The sequence below is a fragment of the Zosterops lateralis genome, assembly GCF_965231275.1.
Source record: "Zosterops lateralis genome assembly, chromosome: 9".
NCBI classification, from domain to species: Eukaryota; Metazoa; Chordata; class Aves; order Passeriformes; family Zosteropidae; genus Zosterops; species Zosterops lateralis.
This window is the reverse complement of record NC_139769.1, coordinates 1,745,580-1,760,993: the sequence shown is the minus strand read 5'-3', so window position 1 is coordinate 1,760,993 and position 15,414 is coordinate 1,745,580. Positions and strand designations below refer to the sequence as shown.

The window sequence follows — 15,414 nt, the reverse complement described above, 5'->3', positions numbered from 1 at the left end:
GATCTGAACTTTTTAAATGAACTTTTAAACTCTCAGCTCCAGCAATTTCAAAATTATTGCTGTGCTTTGAGGAAAAACGAAATCCAGAAGTGTCCAGGAAGTGAAAGGTTATTTTTTGTGCATCCCCAGTAAACACGAAACACAAGAAATCATCACACAAAATGACCTGTGAAAATTCAAAACCTCAGCCTTGAGGTTTTTTTCCATGCAGGAGGTGAGAGTTTAATATCCTGAGGACACAAAAAAAACCCAAAAAACCAACTCATGCAAAAAGAGATTTAAATACAAAAATCTGACCCTAATGCACCACTTAAGGTGATACCTTTAATACTTTTATTTTCCCTTAAATATCTGATGCTCTACAACTAATTTAAGAAAAAAAAAAAATCAAACAGAACAAGCCACATAAATAAAAAAAAATAAAAAACCCTGCTTTGTATTTGTTATGATACTTTATTAAAATGCAGAGAGCAGAGCCAGGTATTTATGGATGGCAAACAGCAGGAAGTCATTTAAAATGTCCAAGTGCCAAGGTTTTCAAGGCTTGTTTTGTTTAATGTGTCTCTCCCTGTGCTGCTGGTGGCTCAAAATGAACATAAAAATCACCTCTGCCAAATTCATTTCCTGAAAATCCTAATCCACACACAAACATATTGTGTTCCCTCCCTCCTGTCTCATGGATTGAGCATTGTTTGCTCTATTTTCCTTATCTTAAAAAACAAAAATAAAAAATGTGGAATGTTTAGATCTGTCCTTTTCCTGACAAATAATGTGTTAAGGGTTTTTTTTCTAAGATTTTTAAAGTTTTTTTCCTGTTCTAAATGACATCAGTCAATATTAGCTCAGCTTCCAGCCAGGAAAATAAATTCAAAGATCTGAAGTGGAAGACCAATAAACTAATTTTTTAGAGAATATGCAGCACATTGAAAGGTTATTACTGAAATAATTTAATATTTCAATATCCTGCTGAACTCCACGATGAGCAGGACAGATTCCACTGAGTCTTGGAATAGCTGGAAGAGACAGGAAACCCTCAAGGAACAATCTAAACAGCACTTGGAGTCCAAAATTGCTAAAAATTTGAACTAAATATTTGAACTATACTCACATTCTGGGGGCCAAAGCCCCTCTCAGATCCATTCTATAAACAAGAGAGGAATGTGAAAATTCCCTTTTAGGGTTTTTTTTTCCTGGAAGGAGGAAGAGCAGTTGTCAGATTTTGTGTTCTAAAGGAATTATCCTTTGGGAACTGGGGTTAAACTCTTGACTCACAGTAAATCCCACATGCTGCAAAATTCAGAGGATACTGAATTAAACATTGGATTAATTCTCTTTATTAGCAGAGACTCCCTGATGCAGCAGACCTGACTCAAAGGGGCAGCAGTAAAATCTGTCAGAAAGCAAAGCTACCAGAAAAATGGATTTATGAAACGAGTTTCCCAAAGCTTTGTCAAATCTCCTTCTTGGTATTTCCAGAAAAAAAAATCTGTTTGTAGTCAGATCCAAGCAGGACCTACAACAACACCAAACCACTTTAATTTAAATATTTACTTACTCTCTTTTTTCTTATTTCTACCTGACTCTGCAGGTTGGTTCTTCATATAAAAACTCCTTTTTTTTTTTTTTAATTTATTTTTTTATTTCCCCAGGCTTTCACCACAATTCAGATTAATGCATAAATTCCCTCAACTTCCCTTATTTCCCTTATTTCCTAGATTACATTTTACATCCCAGAGGGAAGAAAAAAAAAATCTAGAATAAATTAAACAGAATATTTTAATGGAATAATCATATTATATGCAGAGAGACACATTAATATCACTGTTATCAAACCTCCCACACTGGGGAAAAAAGACATTATTGATATGCAAAATTTAACTGCTCCAGACTTTACTTTTCCATGTCGAGGCTGCTCTCCCAGTTTCCTGTAGCTCAATTTTTTTCTGTCAGTTATGCAACTTATGTTACATTTATATAACCAGCTCAAGGAAAAAAATAAAAAAAAAAAAAATCAAGAATTATTCCAGCCAGCAAAAATTCAGTTTTATAAAACCTTCCAGCATGAAGAAAACGGTCAGGGAATGTTCCTTAAAAATCCACCTGTGTGCAACAGGCCAGGACATTAAAACCACTAAATTGAACTTCCTCCTCTCCACTAAGAAATTACAGCCATTTTGTCCAAGAAAACCAGCAACAACAACTTCTTGCAGTAGTTTTTTTCAGCACTGCTTCAGTTCTTTTTTTTTTTTTTTTTTTTTTTTTTGGAAGGATCTATGTAAAACAAATCCTGGATGGGAGCCCCAAAGTGCTGCTAAAAAAAAAAAAAAATCAAGTGAAAGAACAACCCCCCTTTATCTGTCACTTCACATCCTGCACAGAAACTACAGCAAGAGATGGAAGTGGCGATTTTAGCTGCCAAAAAAAAAAAACCCCAAAATGCTGATTTTTTTATTTTATTTTTTTTTTAAGGCTCTATTTTTCCTTCAAGCATTTCTGTCTCACCCTGGCAGCAAAACCAAAAGCTTCACTGCAGGCAGACTCTCAACATCAACTGCCTGAATTATGTGCTTGAGCTGTAAAAAGCCATTTTCTACTAATTTAGCAAGTGTTTGCAATCACCAATACCTGAAACCTAATTGCATTTTAAGTGCTCCAAAGATCCGGAGCAAGTCTGAATGTGTTTACAGGAAATAATGCCCGAATTGCAAACTTTGAAAAAAAAAGAACAACGTGGATATTTGGCAGGGTTGTTTTTTCACCCAGAAGAAAAAAAAAAAAAAAAAAAAAAAAAAAAAAAAAAAAAAAAAAAAAAAAAAAATTGATGGTTTTTAATTGCTGTTGGACAAGGGACAAGTCAGGAAAAGAGCTCCTTTCTGGGTCAGAAATTCTCACAACAAGCCTTTTCACACCTCGAGAAAAGCAGTCCTAAGGCTTTGCTTTTATGTGTGAAACCTTTGAACAAATTAAACACCTTTCCCTTTTGCTGCAATCCACATCCAACACAAGGATTTGATGGATTTTCAAAGTCCCTTCCTCATTTTGAGCCTTTTTCTCATGCCAGATCAGGCATCAGAAGGTGTCAAGGAACCTGAGGCTGATTTTGTTGAAGAAAAATGTGTTTTCACCTCCAAACGAAGGGAGCAGGGGGAAGTACAAGAGGTGAAGCTGTCAGGACGTTACCTGTGAAAATAGATTTTTTTTTTCCCCTCCACGCAAAAAAAAGGAAGTTGATTTCTCTGAATTCCGTCTTTATTTGCAAGACTAAACCACCACAGAAATGTCAGTCTAAACTTCCTGAACTCAAACCACTTATAAGAGCCCTGCTTTACCTCCAGCCTCAGAGAGATGAGGCAAAAAATTAAACTCATTTGAAATTGCAGACTCTGTGTTTGACCAAGGGAAAAAAAAATGAGATTAAAAGGAATATTGATTTTACCCCCGAGTGACTCTTCAGGTGCACTTCAGCTTTTTGCTTTGCAGCTGATACTGGTTTGCTTTTCAAAGTTTTCCCATTAAATATTCCCTGATTGTTTTTTAACTCAAATCATCAAACAGACAGAAAACAGTTCAAACACTTGCAGAAGCTACCTCTCAAAAAAAAAAGGGCCACTTTGCAATTAATTCTGAACTAACTGTGCAGTGCACAACCTTCCAGGAGTTCAAAAACTTTAAAATAGTTCCTGATTTATGTTTATATTTTTCTGCAGGTTTAAACCCATTCACTGTGGCTTTTTCCAAGCTTTTCACATCACCTTTCCCAAAAGCCAAACACAGACACACTGTGGGATATTGTAACACTTAGATAAGTAACATATTTAACAACAGAATCATTAAAAAATAAATATAGTGATAAAAATAATTGTAACTTTTAATATCTCATCCTGAGCTGGGCCCACATTTCAAAGTACCTGTTTTGGTCTCACCTAACACAGAGCCAGATCAAGGTGCAACTTCCTGTGTGTTTTAAAAACAAGTGCCAGGAGGAAATGCCTCCCAGTCCCCTTATAAGGGCAAAACTGAACTTAATACCGAGCTCCAGCACTCGAATAAAGCAAAGTACCAAAGTACATCCACCACGCTTGGAAATAAAAGTGTAGGGAATCCTCCCCAAGAAAAGTTGGGTTTAGTGGAGTTTAGTTTAAACTGTGACATGATTTGGAATTATTTCTATCTGCCTCCTCCAATTAAAAAAGAATAAAAATAAATAATCCCAAAGTTTTCTTGCATTGTATTTAGAATTCTAGACATGCCGCAAAATGTGACTTGCCATGGCTCATCCCCCAGAACAGACACTGCATCCTGAGCACAGGGTGAGTGTCTGTTTAACCAGAGCTGGATCCATCCTCTCCTGCCACACTGAGCCACTGCTGAGCTGTCTTTGTATTCTCCATCTACATTATTAGCAGCAGGTTTGATGTGCTTCACATTTCTCCCCATTCTCCTCATCCACAGATCTTAAAAATCCCAATTCAACATGATCATAGATTGGTTTAGATTGGGAGCGACCTTAAATCAATCTGGTTCTGACTCTCTGCCATTATCCAACAGAGCAGAGGAATTCTTTTCTCACACATGCACAAAGCAGAATTGTGTTTTAGGTGTCAGTAGGAGGTGCAGAGTGGGCACACCTTGGGTTCCCTGTGTGTCCTTTGGGGTGATGGATCTCCAGCCAGAGGTGACCTGGTGTGACTGTGGTGGGGGAAAGGGCAAAGGGGGTGAAAAATGTCCCAAAATGTCCCTGTGCCGTACAGAGGAACTGCCAGAGCCACAGCTGGACACCATCCTGGAGTGGAAGGCAGCGGGATCCCCCAGTACAGAGAGCTCATCCAGGGGATTTCTAACTCCTCCAAACCCGCCGGCGGCCACAACCGGAGCTGTTTCATGGCTGTTCCTCCTGTCACCGAGCTGGGGGCTGAAATGTGGCTGTGACAGCCCTGCCCGGCCCTGCACCCTGCCTTAGCGACACCTCTATCGCAGCCCCTCGGGCCGAGGGGACCCAGCGCTTCCGCGGCCTCTCGGGTAAAGGGAACGCGGGGGTTCCGCAGCCTCTCGGGTAAAGGGAACGCGGGGGTTCCGCAGCCTCTCGGGTAAAGGGAACGCGGGGGTTCCGCGGCCTCTCGGATAAAGGGAACCCAGCGCTTCCGCGGCCTCTCGGGCACAGAACGCGGGGGTTCCGCAGCCTCTCGGATCCAGAGAACCCGGAGGTTCCGCAGCCCGGTAGCGCAGCGGGAGATCCCCAGGCCTCCCCCGCGGAGCCTCCCCGGTTCGCGGCGCCCTCGGGCCCTCCCCGGCTCCGGGCCCCGTTCGCTCCCTCCCTCCCTCCCTCACTCACCGCTGCCGTGGCGGCCGGCGAGGCCCCGCGGGGCGGCCCGGGGCGCTGGGGGCCGGTCCGGGCGGTGAGAACACGGTGAGAACGCGGTGAGCACACGGTGCGGACACGGCACAGCCCGGGCCGGATGGCGGCTCTCGGGGCCGGCCCGCAGCGCGGAGCTGAGCGGAGCGGAGGGCGGCGGTCCCGGCACGGCTGCGCATGCGCGGAACTCGCCCCGCCCCGGGGAGGGGCCAGGGACGGCTGAGACACCGGGGGTGGGATAATGGGATGGGGAGAGATGGGGAGAGATGGGGTGGGACGGGATAATGGGATGGGATGGGATAATGGGATGGGATAGGGAGGGTTGGGATGGGATACTGGGATGGGATGGGATGGGATGGGATGCATGGGATGGGGAGAGATGGGATGGGATATGAGATGGGATATGGGATATGAGATGGGATATGGGATGGGATGGGATGGGATAATGGGATGGGGAGAGATGGGATGGGATGGGACAGGACGGGACAGGACAGGACAGGACAGGACAGGACAGGACAGGACAGGATAGGATAGGATAGGATAGGATGGGATGGGGAGAGATGGGATGGGATGGGATGAGGAGAGATGGGATGGGATGGGATGGGATGGGATGGGATGGGATGGGATGGGATGGGATGGGATGGGATGGGATGGGATGGGATGGGATGGGATGGGATGGGGAGAGATGGGATGGGGTGAGGAGAGATGGGATGGCATGGCATGGCATGGCATGGAGAGATGGAAGGGTTCATGGGTGGGAACAGCCCCTCACAAGCTGAACAGAGCCGAGCCAGGGTTCTGCAGTCACCTCTGTCCCCGCTCGGACAATGCTGGAGTGGCGGGTTGTTCCCCAGCCCAGTGCTGAGGCTGCGGGTGTCGCCTCCGCAGATTGACCAGAGTTTGTCATGGTGAGGTTTGAGAATTACGGAACCACAGAATCCCCAGGTTTGCAAAAACCCTCCAAGACCTACCAGTGCCCAATGCCAACCAGTCACCAGCCCAGAGCTCTGAGTGCCACCTCCAGCCCTTCCTTCCCAGGGATGAGCACTCCAAACCTCCCTGGGCAGCCCCTGCCAAGGCCTGAGCACCCTTTCCACAGAGAAATTCCAGATTTTGTCCACCCTAAACCACCCTGTTGGCACAATTTAAAACCACGTCCTCTCATCCCACTGCTGCTTACAGAAGATGCCGACCCTTGCTTGCCTACAGTTGTCTTTAGATGATCTTTTACAAACCCACAATCTCATTTCCATTCTCACACTGGTGTAAACAACTCGCTGAGATGAGCAGACGCTCACAGCCCTCCCCATCCGCACAGACAAGAAACCCGTTTCTTCGCTGCGGTTTCAAACCCTTCTCGAAGTCACAGGAAACAGCACAAGTGGAAGTAAAACACGTAAGAAAAATTATTCAGTTCAATGAAGTCACTCGCCCCTTCTTCCCACACACCACACGTATCTGGCATTTTCTTCTGACAGAAGAGTCAATCTGCTGCTGCCTTTTGGGGGGAATTGTCCTAAAAGAATGAATAGGTCATTTAAAAAAAAAAAAAAAAAAAAAAAAAAAAACATTTTGACAAGTTTCCCCTCCATGTAGCCCAGACTAAGCACACTGAAATAATGTTATCAAGGTTTTCTCACATGTGGCAGCACCAGGTTGTTCTGAAGCATTCACACACCACTGCAGCAGCTCTGCCCCAGCTCTTCTGCCTTTTTGCCTCAGCAATCCCAAGTTTTGACCCTTTTTCTCCAGGAAATCCAGCTGGGACTCAGGTGCTGATGGCCAGAGAGTGGTTGTGATTTACAAACTAAAGAAATAATCATTGATTCCATTTTTCCCCTCTCCTGGGAGGAATCAATCCAGCTGTTTCCAGCTGTTAGGGAACTAGCAGGGTGTAATTTGGATGATTTTGCACCGTGTTAACCTTTTTCCTCACCTACACGGCCACAGGGTCTGGATTAACCCACGCACTGTGGGAAAGCACTGGAGCCTCACCCTGTTTCCATCACTTTGGTTAATCTCAAGATTAGAAAAGAGCCTCAGGCTGGAACAAGAGAGGTTCAACAGTGGAAGAGCCTGGATCAGAAGGGACATTAAAAATCACCTAATTTCACACTTTCCACTGTCCCAGGGTGCTCCAAGCTGGTCTTGGACACTTCCAGGGATCCAGGGGAAGCCACAGCTTTTCTGGGCACCCTGTGCCTCACAGGGAAGGATTTTTTTCCCTAACATCTACCATGATTCCTGACCTCTCCTTGTTCCCTTTTCCCCCATATTTTGCCTGCAGGAGCTGCTTCCAACAATTCTCTTTCTTTCTCACCAGCCCTTTCCATGGCTTTGCCTTGATAAAATATGTTTTCTTGGTGGGTTTTCACGCTGAAAACCACACCAGAGCTGCATTATTTATGCCTTACAGGCAGGACTCGTTTCTCAGCACAGAAAGTGGTGCTGCAAAGGTCCTTAAATCCTGGAGCTGCCCAGCCCAGCCCGGCAGAGGTTGTGACCAAGGATTGCATAAGGGGCTTAGCCTGGGGCTGCTCCAGCTTTACCTCTGCTCCATCTAAATCCATGCCCAGAGCCCAGGACTGTGTCCAGGAATGACCCAGGCCATGTCATTCAGCCAGAATTAAATTTTCACACTCCTCACTTAAAAAAAAAAAAAAAAAAAAAAAAAAAAAAAAAAAAAAAAAAAAAAAAAAAAAAAAAAAACACCACAGGGGCTGAGCTGCTCTGGAATTTGGATTTTGCAGAAATTGTGTGTTCAGTCTCCCAGTCCTGTCTGCTACGTGAGCTTTTGCCTTCTTTACTTTGATTTTGGGACACTGCTGATTTCTCCTGGTTATTCTCTGACACAAACTGGGATGGAATCAATATGCTTCTAAAAATTCCTCTGAGAACTATGTTAATAACAGGGGGAGATGTCCAACCTATACCCAAAATTGTCTGTGTTTACCACAACATTCCAGCCTATGGGAAGGATGTAATTTTGCATTAAAACTCTTAAAGCAGTTTTCTCTAAGGAATTAATCATCTGTGTTTGTGACTGGCTTTGTTTCTTGCTTAGAAGGAGAAGAGGCTTGCAAAGAGCTGCAGAAAAGTAAACAAATAAAAAGAATTTTTTTTTCCCCCTCTGAGTGTTGTACTGGGGTAGAAGAATTATTTTGTATCTTACATCCTTCTGAATTTTGCAAATTCCAGCATGTACTGATATTCTCCACCAAAAAAAAAAATGAGAGGCAAAATACAGAAGACAAGATCTGACTGTCTTGGTATTTGTGATTTAAAAATCAAACTCAATTCCAACAAATTTCCTTTTGTAGCTTTCTAGAAAGAAGAGGTAGGGATGGATGCACAGATTATCCTTTTTTTGTCCACTCTGCAGTTTGATTTCAAGCTTCATCTTTCCCTCTGAAATGGGGATATTTCCACTCTACTTTAAACAGCATAAATATTTTTAAAGCTTTTTTTTAAATTCATTGTATTTCAAGGTACAGCGAGGGGCCTACGGTAAAGTGTTTTAAATCACTGATGGCATCAGCCTGGGATTGACAGAACTTTTATATAAAGGTGATTTAACACTCTCTAAGTGGTTCCAGTTTGTCATTGATTTGTTCCTGGCAGGAACTCTGCTTCTCCTCACTCGTATCAGCAAAATTCAGGAGGATGAAATGAAGTCAGAGGTGCTGGGAGATGAGTAAAGGGAGATGTAAAATTCCTTAAGCTGTAGTAGGATTTAGAACAACTCTGTGCCCTCACAGGCTTCTGCAGAGTGCTGCTGAAATTAGAAATAATTTATTGTGTTGGTTTAGCATGGATGGTAAAAAGTGACTTGTAAATTGATGGCCAGGTGGGCTAATTAAACACAGGGGTCACACAGCCTTAAATTAGCTTGGGAAACTATGTAATATAGAACTTCTCGCTCTCAAAAATTAAATAAAAAAAGTATTTTATAAGCAGTGCTAACCTAAAGTTCTAAGTTTTGCTTCTTTACGTTGTTTGTAAAAAGTGAACAGTTCATAATACAAAAAAAAGCTGGTTTAAAAATTCCAATTTTTTTTTCCTTTTCTTATTTTCTTCTTCTTAGTGTGTGCTAATAAAACCATCTGTTTACTTTCAAGTTGAACTTGTTTTGCCTAATTTGTTTCATCCTAATCCTATCTCACAGCAGAAAAACATTAAACCACTACACTAAATTCAGCAAACATAAAACCACTACACTTATGAATGACATAAATTTTTGGTTCTGTCAGTGCTGGAGGATGGGGATCACCCAGGATGCAGAATTTTGGTCACCCTGGGTGCTCTAAAGCAGTTTTTCATCCCTATGAACACCTCAGAGCCCGTGAGGCCCCAGCTGCTGGTGGGAGCTGTATAAATAAAACTCACAATATGTGCACAAGTCCTTCACATCTGATCTGTGGCTGAATTTATCTTCAGCTTCCTGTGCTGGCGGAACATGCGTGAAACCCCCGCTGCTGTTTTTCAGAGGGCTCTGCTTGGAAATGCCAAGTGACGGAATTTATTTTGAGACACTGGGAAGGTGTGAATTGCTTCCGAGTAATTAACTATTTCTAAAAGTGGTGCTCAAAAAAAAAAAAAAAAATTTTTTTTTTCTTTTTAAAGCTAATAATCTCAGTTTGGGGAAGGAGAGCTACTTCAGGGTAGTCCAAGAGATTAGATTTGGTGCACCCAGAGCAGTGCAGGTTCTGAGGGTGCCCCAGCTGGGCTCAGGGGGATTTCCTGGGCAGGGCTGGAGAGAACTGCCAGAGCTGTGTGTGGGAGGTGGAACAGGAGCTCAATTCCCGACTTTCCTGGCCGGGGGGATGGAGTTCATACATTTTGTTCCAAGCTGGGGAGTGTGAAGATGCTGCTGAGGTGTCTCAGCCCTGCAGCAGGCGTGTTCATGTTGCTGCTTGCCTTTTCCCGTTGTCATCTTTCTGGTTCTTCATTGTTCTCACATCAAACCGACAGTTTTGATTTCATTTTCTCCCCAGATTTCCCTGCTGAAAAAACACCCTTTTTGTTGCCTTGCTGGGAAGAAGAAACTGGGTTTGTGTAGAGCTCAAAGGAGGAAGATGGTGATGGTGTCCAGCTCCAAACCCCACTTGTGCCTCCTCCTCCCCTGAACTCCTTCCCCCAGCACGTTTTTATTTCATCTGCATCTTCAAAGCAGATGAATAAAACACATCAAGACGAATCAATACTGCCCAGAAGCAAAAAATGCATTTTCTTGAGCTCATCCACTTCCCAGCAGAGCCCTTTCCAGCAGGATGAGCATGCTGCTGGCACAGCTCACAGGTACCCACTGGCTGCCTGCCAGCCACACCACTGGAGTTAGACAATGCTCCTGCTCACAGACTGACTCCACAGCCATGGATATTTATGGATATATATGGATATTTATTTTTTTTCTATATATATATATCCCAGGAAAAGCTGTATGTGCAACAGCTGGGTTTTATAAGGGCGAGTTTAGCGTTTACTGGAACTGGTGGGGAGGCACAAAGCAGAGCAGTGACCTCGAGCAGAGCAAAAATTAAATATTTTTTGCGTGGGAAATGCCACGTCTGTCACCAAAAGGATGCGATATTGATCATGTCTCTCTCTGTCCACACAGAGCTTGTGTACAGGTCATACCCAGCACTGTCCAAGGGTCCCTGTCCCATTCAGGGGGACACACTTGACACAAGAGCACGGAGCATTTCTAAAATCTTTAATGCTTGGACAAATTCCAAAACTCTCTCTGCTGCTGCTGCTGTTTTCCTCGTGTGCTGTTTTGGAAATCACAATTCCTCACTCTGGGTTATAAAGCAGCATTTTGAGGTGGGGTTTACAATATTCTCCCTCTCTGTGCAAGGAGGAGATGGAGAATTAAGTGTTTGCAGGAAGGATGTTGTTCATAACAGCACAGAGGGTTCAGAAATCCAGCAGGATGGCAAACAAGCTCCAAATCTGAAAGAAAGTGGAGTTTTTTCCCATTTAGGATGAAATGAGTGCCCCAGTCCTCCCATGCATGTGATTCTAGTGCTTCAGAAGTTTAATCTTTAATAGCATCAATAAAAAGCAATTAAAGAATACAAGCAAAAATCACTGAGGTGATGAGTTTACTCCGTGTTAAAGTCACTAAATTCTGTCTTCTGTTACTTGTTTGTTCTTTGGATGAAAGCAAAAGTGCACAACTGTAAAGTGGGGCTGGTAGTTACAAAGAAAACAAAATATTAACTCCTTTGGCTCAGTTTACTTATGTTGCATTTTGAACAGGAGAAGCTGATTATTAGGCACTTCTAGAGCTTTTATGTCCCCCAAGATTCAGTTCATTGGGCTGAAATAGAGTGCAAATAAAATATAATAAGGAGAAAATGATGGTATAAAACGTGGCTATGGTATACCAGATGTGGGAAGGGGGAAAAAAAGTGCCAGGGATCTTAGAGACAGAGAAATGTGATGTTTCTGCTGGTCTCTGTCACCCTAAGTCACCTTTAAATGGCACATTAGTAGGAGAACTGCCACAGTGCACTTGAATTTGGGTTTCAAACCTACTGAGAACATCCAGATTGCAACGCCAAATCTGGCGGAAATAGCTGATGTTACCATCCCAATCCATGAAACCTGCAGAGGTGAGGAGCAGTGTAGGAATCTTCTCCCATCTCTCCATTTTCCTCATTTCCTTGTGTTTCAGGCAGTTCTTTTAAAAGGCTGTGACATTTCCTTCAACTTAGCTGAGTTCAAGAGGTGAAGAAGTGAGGACTGCACAGTCTAAGAAGGAACCAAATAGACCCCGTTCCTCTAACAATTTTCAGCTAAAACTGACAGTACTTTTCCTTTAATGGGGCTGCAAACACAACTGCAGAAGCTTGGCACATTTACATCCAAAATTAATTAGGCTTCATTAGCAATAAACCTCTGGGAATTTTCATTTCCAGAGTCCTCTGGATACATTTCAAACCAGGAGGCAGCAAAGTTTTGGATGCTGGAGATGCGGATGTTCTGCACAGGGAGGAGATTTTGCTCAAGCAGCCACGAGTCTTTTTTATCACTCTGGGAATGTGAGCACAGGGGTTTGAGGAAACTGCTTGGACATGGAACACACCAAATCAGGAACATCCTCGTGGAGCTTCTCACGTTATCTCTGTGATTTGTGTCCATCTCATCCAGCACAGCCTGTGCTTCCATGGCAGAGGGACTGACTCCTCCTCATCCACCCCCCTCTGGAAGAATCACTTCTGCTCAAACACTGACATCTTTTTTGTGTGTTATCTTAAAGTCAGGCTGTCTTTATTTAAAAAAAAGCAGGAAGTCAGGCTCTCATCATGGAAACAGCTCTCCCTGTATCAACTAAACCACTGATGCTCCCCTGCTCCTCTAACAGCCCTTTCTCCTTTTGCCAAACCTGCCTGTGCTGGTGGTGCCCTTGTGTGTGTAGCCCTCAGCTCATGGCCTTGAACTTCCCACCACCCTCAGCCCCAGGGATGGGAGCCATGGATGGGATCTTGGCTGCTGGGATGGGCTCCACAGCTCCTTGTCCATCCACAAACACCTCCACCAGGAATCATTTGCTCTCTGCCAAATGCAAAATTTGCTCTCTCTTACTTTCAGGCAGGAGGAATCTGAAGCTTCTGCAAATGTTTAAACACACGTCTCTCCTGAATTATTCAGTTTACTCTGCCTGCTCCTGGAGTTAATTCAAAGGTAGGGCAGTCAATAGAGCTCTGACATTCACCAAGGGAAACTGGGACTATTTGATGGCTGATCAGGGACAAAAGTACTCAGGAGAGGAGGTGGCAGAGGGAGCACCAACAGCCCTCTGCCCTCTCCACCCCTCCTGCCCCACAAGCTCCAGCTCTGGGCTCTCCTGGCACTGCTGTCCAGCACCAAATCTGAGCAAATTCACCTTAATTTAAGGTGACTCTGCGTGGCACAGACCTGGGCACTGCTGTGTCCTGAGCTAAGGGTGAGGCTGCAGTGCCTGACTTAAGAAGATCCAAAGAAAAACCTGAGCAGCCTCATCTTTTTCTCCATTTTCTGCTCTGGCTGAAAGAGGCTTTTTCCAGTGGCAGATGCACATCCCTGTGCATCACAAAACCCAGAGTGCAGCTCTCAGCCTCTTGAAGTCAAAGGGGAACTTGAGATTTCAATTCTAAGTTCACCTATGAACCCAAAGCCCTCTGGAGTAGAGGGGTCTCTCCTCTGGTTCCATCACTCCCAGAAAAATTATAACATTTATCCAACATCAATTAAAGACCTTGTATAAGAGTGTATTAACCCACACGTGAGTCTGTGCACCTCTCCTGTTCCTGTGAAGTGTTATGAAAAGCAAATTACGTACCAAATTGTGCAACCTTGGCTTTCTCACCTGTCCAAATACAGAAATTACAGCAGTAACTTTGATACTGCACTACACTGGAAACACTCAGCTCCTGCTGAGCACTTTTGGCCCTGATCAGCCATCAAACAGTCACAGTTTCCCTTGGTCAATCAAGCTAATGACAAAATGCAGAGTTTCAATATAATCCACCAACTCAGCAAGCAGCTGTTTCCAAAATGTGAGATACAGGCAGAAATCTTATGGAGAAAGGAGAAGTGTCACCCTCTGTTCACACACTGCCCCTGGGCACTGCTTTTCCCAGTTCCAGGGAAAAACAGAACAGCACTGACAGACTTCAGGAGAGTTCATTCCACATTGCCCAACATCTCCAGGCTCACACTGAGGAATCAGACATAAACCCGAGTTGTTTTCTGGTATATCCAATATTTGCACGGTGACATTTCAAGTAGGCAGCTCGGTTTGTAAAGACGTTTAATCACCAAGGTCTGGGTTAAAGTTCAAGTTCAAGTGTCTGCACTAAGCTGGAGAAGATCTGAATGAGCAGCAATTAAAACAGTCTGACTCATATGAGGCACTGCTGCACTTTGAAATGGCTGAAGTGCTTGGAGCTCTGTGGGGAAGGATTCTTCTTGTTTTAGTCCAGCAGCAACAAAAGGTACATTTGGAGAGGAAAAAAGGCATTCTGGGGTGAAGGCACCATCCTCACCTGGTTTTAAGGCGTGCAGATAATGGATGCCATTTTAGTACAACAATAACAAAACATACATTTGGGAGGGAAAAAGGCATTTTGGGGGGAAGGCACCATCCTCACCTGGTTTTAAGGTGTGCAGACAATGGATGCCTTTAATCGTGGTGCTGTCAGAAAGGCCAGGCTGTTCCCAGCAGCAGCTCCCACCCTGACAAGGCTGAGCTGAGGCCATTCCAGCCTCACAGCACAGGAGCAGAACTGCTCCTCTCCTCATGCAGAACGTGGGTGGAAAGGCAGAGTCCAGACGGGAAAAAGGGACTTTCCTGATTCAAGAGCCTGAGAAGCGCTGGACAAAAACAGACCCGGCTGGAACAGCAGCTGAGACACGGCACGAGACGCTGCCTTGCCTTGGGATCAGTCCCAGAAATCACAGACAGCTTTATCAGAGAGAGGATGGACCTGGTTTCTGAGGCTCTGTCAGAATGCAGGTTGTTTATGTCTCGCTTTAACACGTTGGTGGGAGGAAGTGCTCCGCTGGCAAACTCTGAGAGCTGCTTTGTTTGTGTGCAGCAATATTTGGACAGCAAACATATCAGTCTGTCTCATTCCCATATCAGTAGGAAGCCACAGGAAAAAGAGATGGACTCTCTGTGCACTGTGCTAGAGAGAGAGATAAAATTCTAGTAAATCTGCCTGTTCTGAGGCACAGGCAGCGCTTCAGTTCCTGTCCCATGCCAGAACTCGAGGCTGTGCTTGTTGTGACAGGAAATGAGAGGCACAAGGCTGGGGCGGGCTCTGTGCCCTGTTCAGCAGCCCCAGAGGAGTGTCCCATGCACAACTCCACATCCCTAAAAACGGCCCAGGTTGGTCATTAACCTCACACCTGAGCCATGGCCTGGCAGGTGAGCAACTGTAATCCTTGGATCTGATCCATAACAAACCTTGGAGCTGCCTCAGAGCCCTTATCTTGCTTCCCCATGGGCAGGAAAATAACTCAATTGTTTCTCTAAGGAGTCAGCAAACTGATTATCTCCATCATGGAGCACC

General features: G+C 44.4%; 1 protein-coding gene across 1 annotated transcript in view; it reads right to left on the bottom strand.

Annotated features, from left to right (window-relative positions):
- The window catches only part of JAK1 (Janus kinase 1), a 51,608-nt gene extending 46,150 nt beyond the window's left edge, over positions 1–5,458 (bottom strand). Inside the window, exon 1 of the mRNA XM_083867222.1 lies at positions 5,333–5,458. The gene's annotated coding sequence lies outside the window, so the exon portion shown is untranslated. The remainder of the gene's footprint in view (positions 1–5,332) is intronic.
- Positions 5,459–15,414: the final 9,956 nt, after the last annotated feature.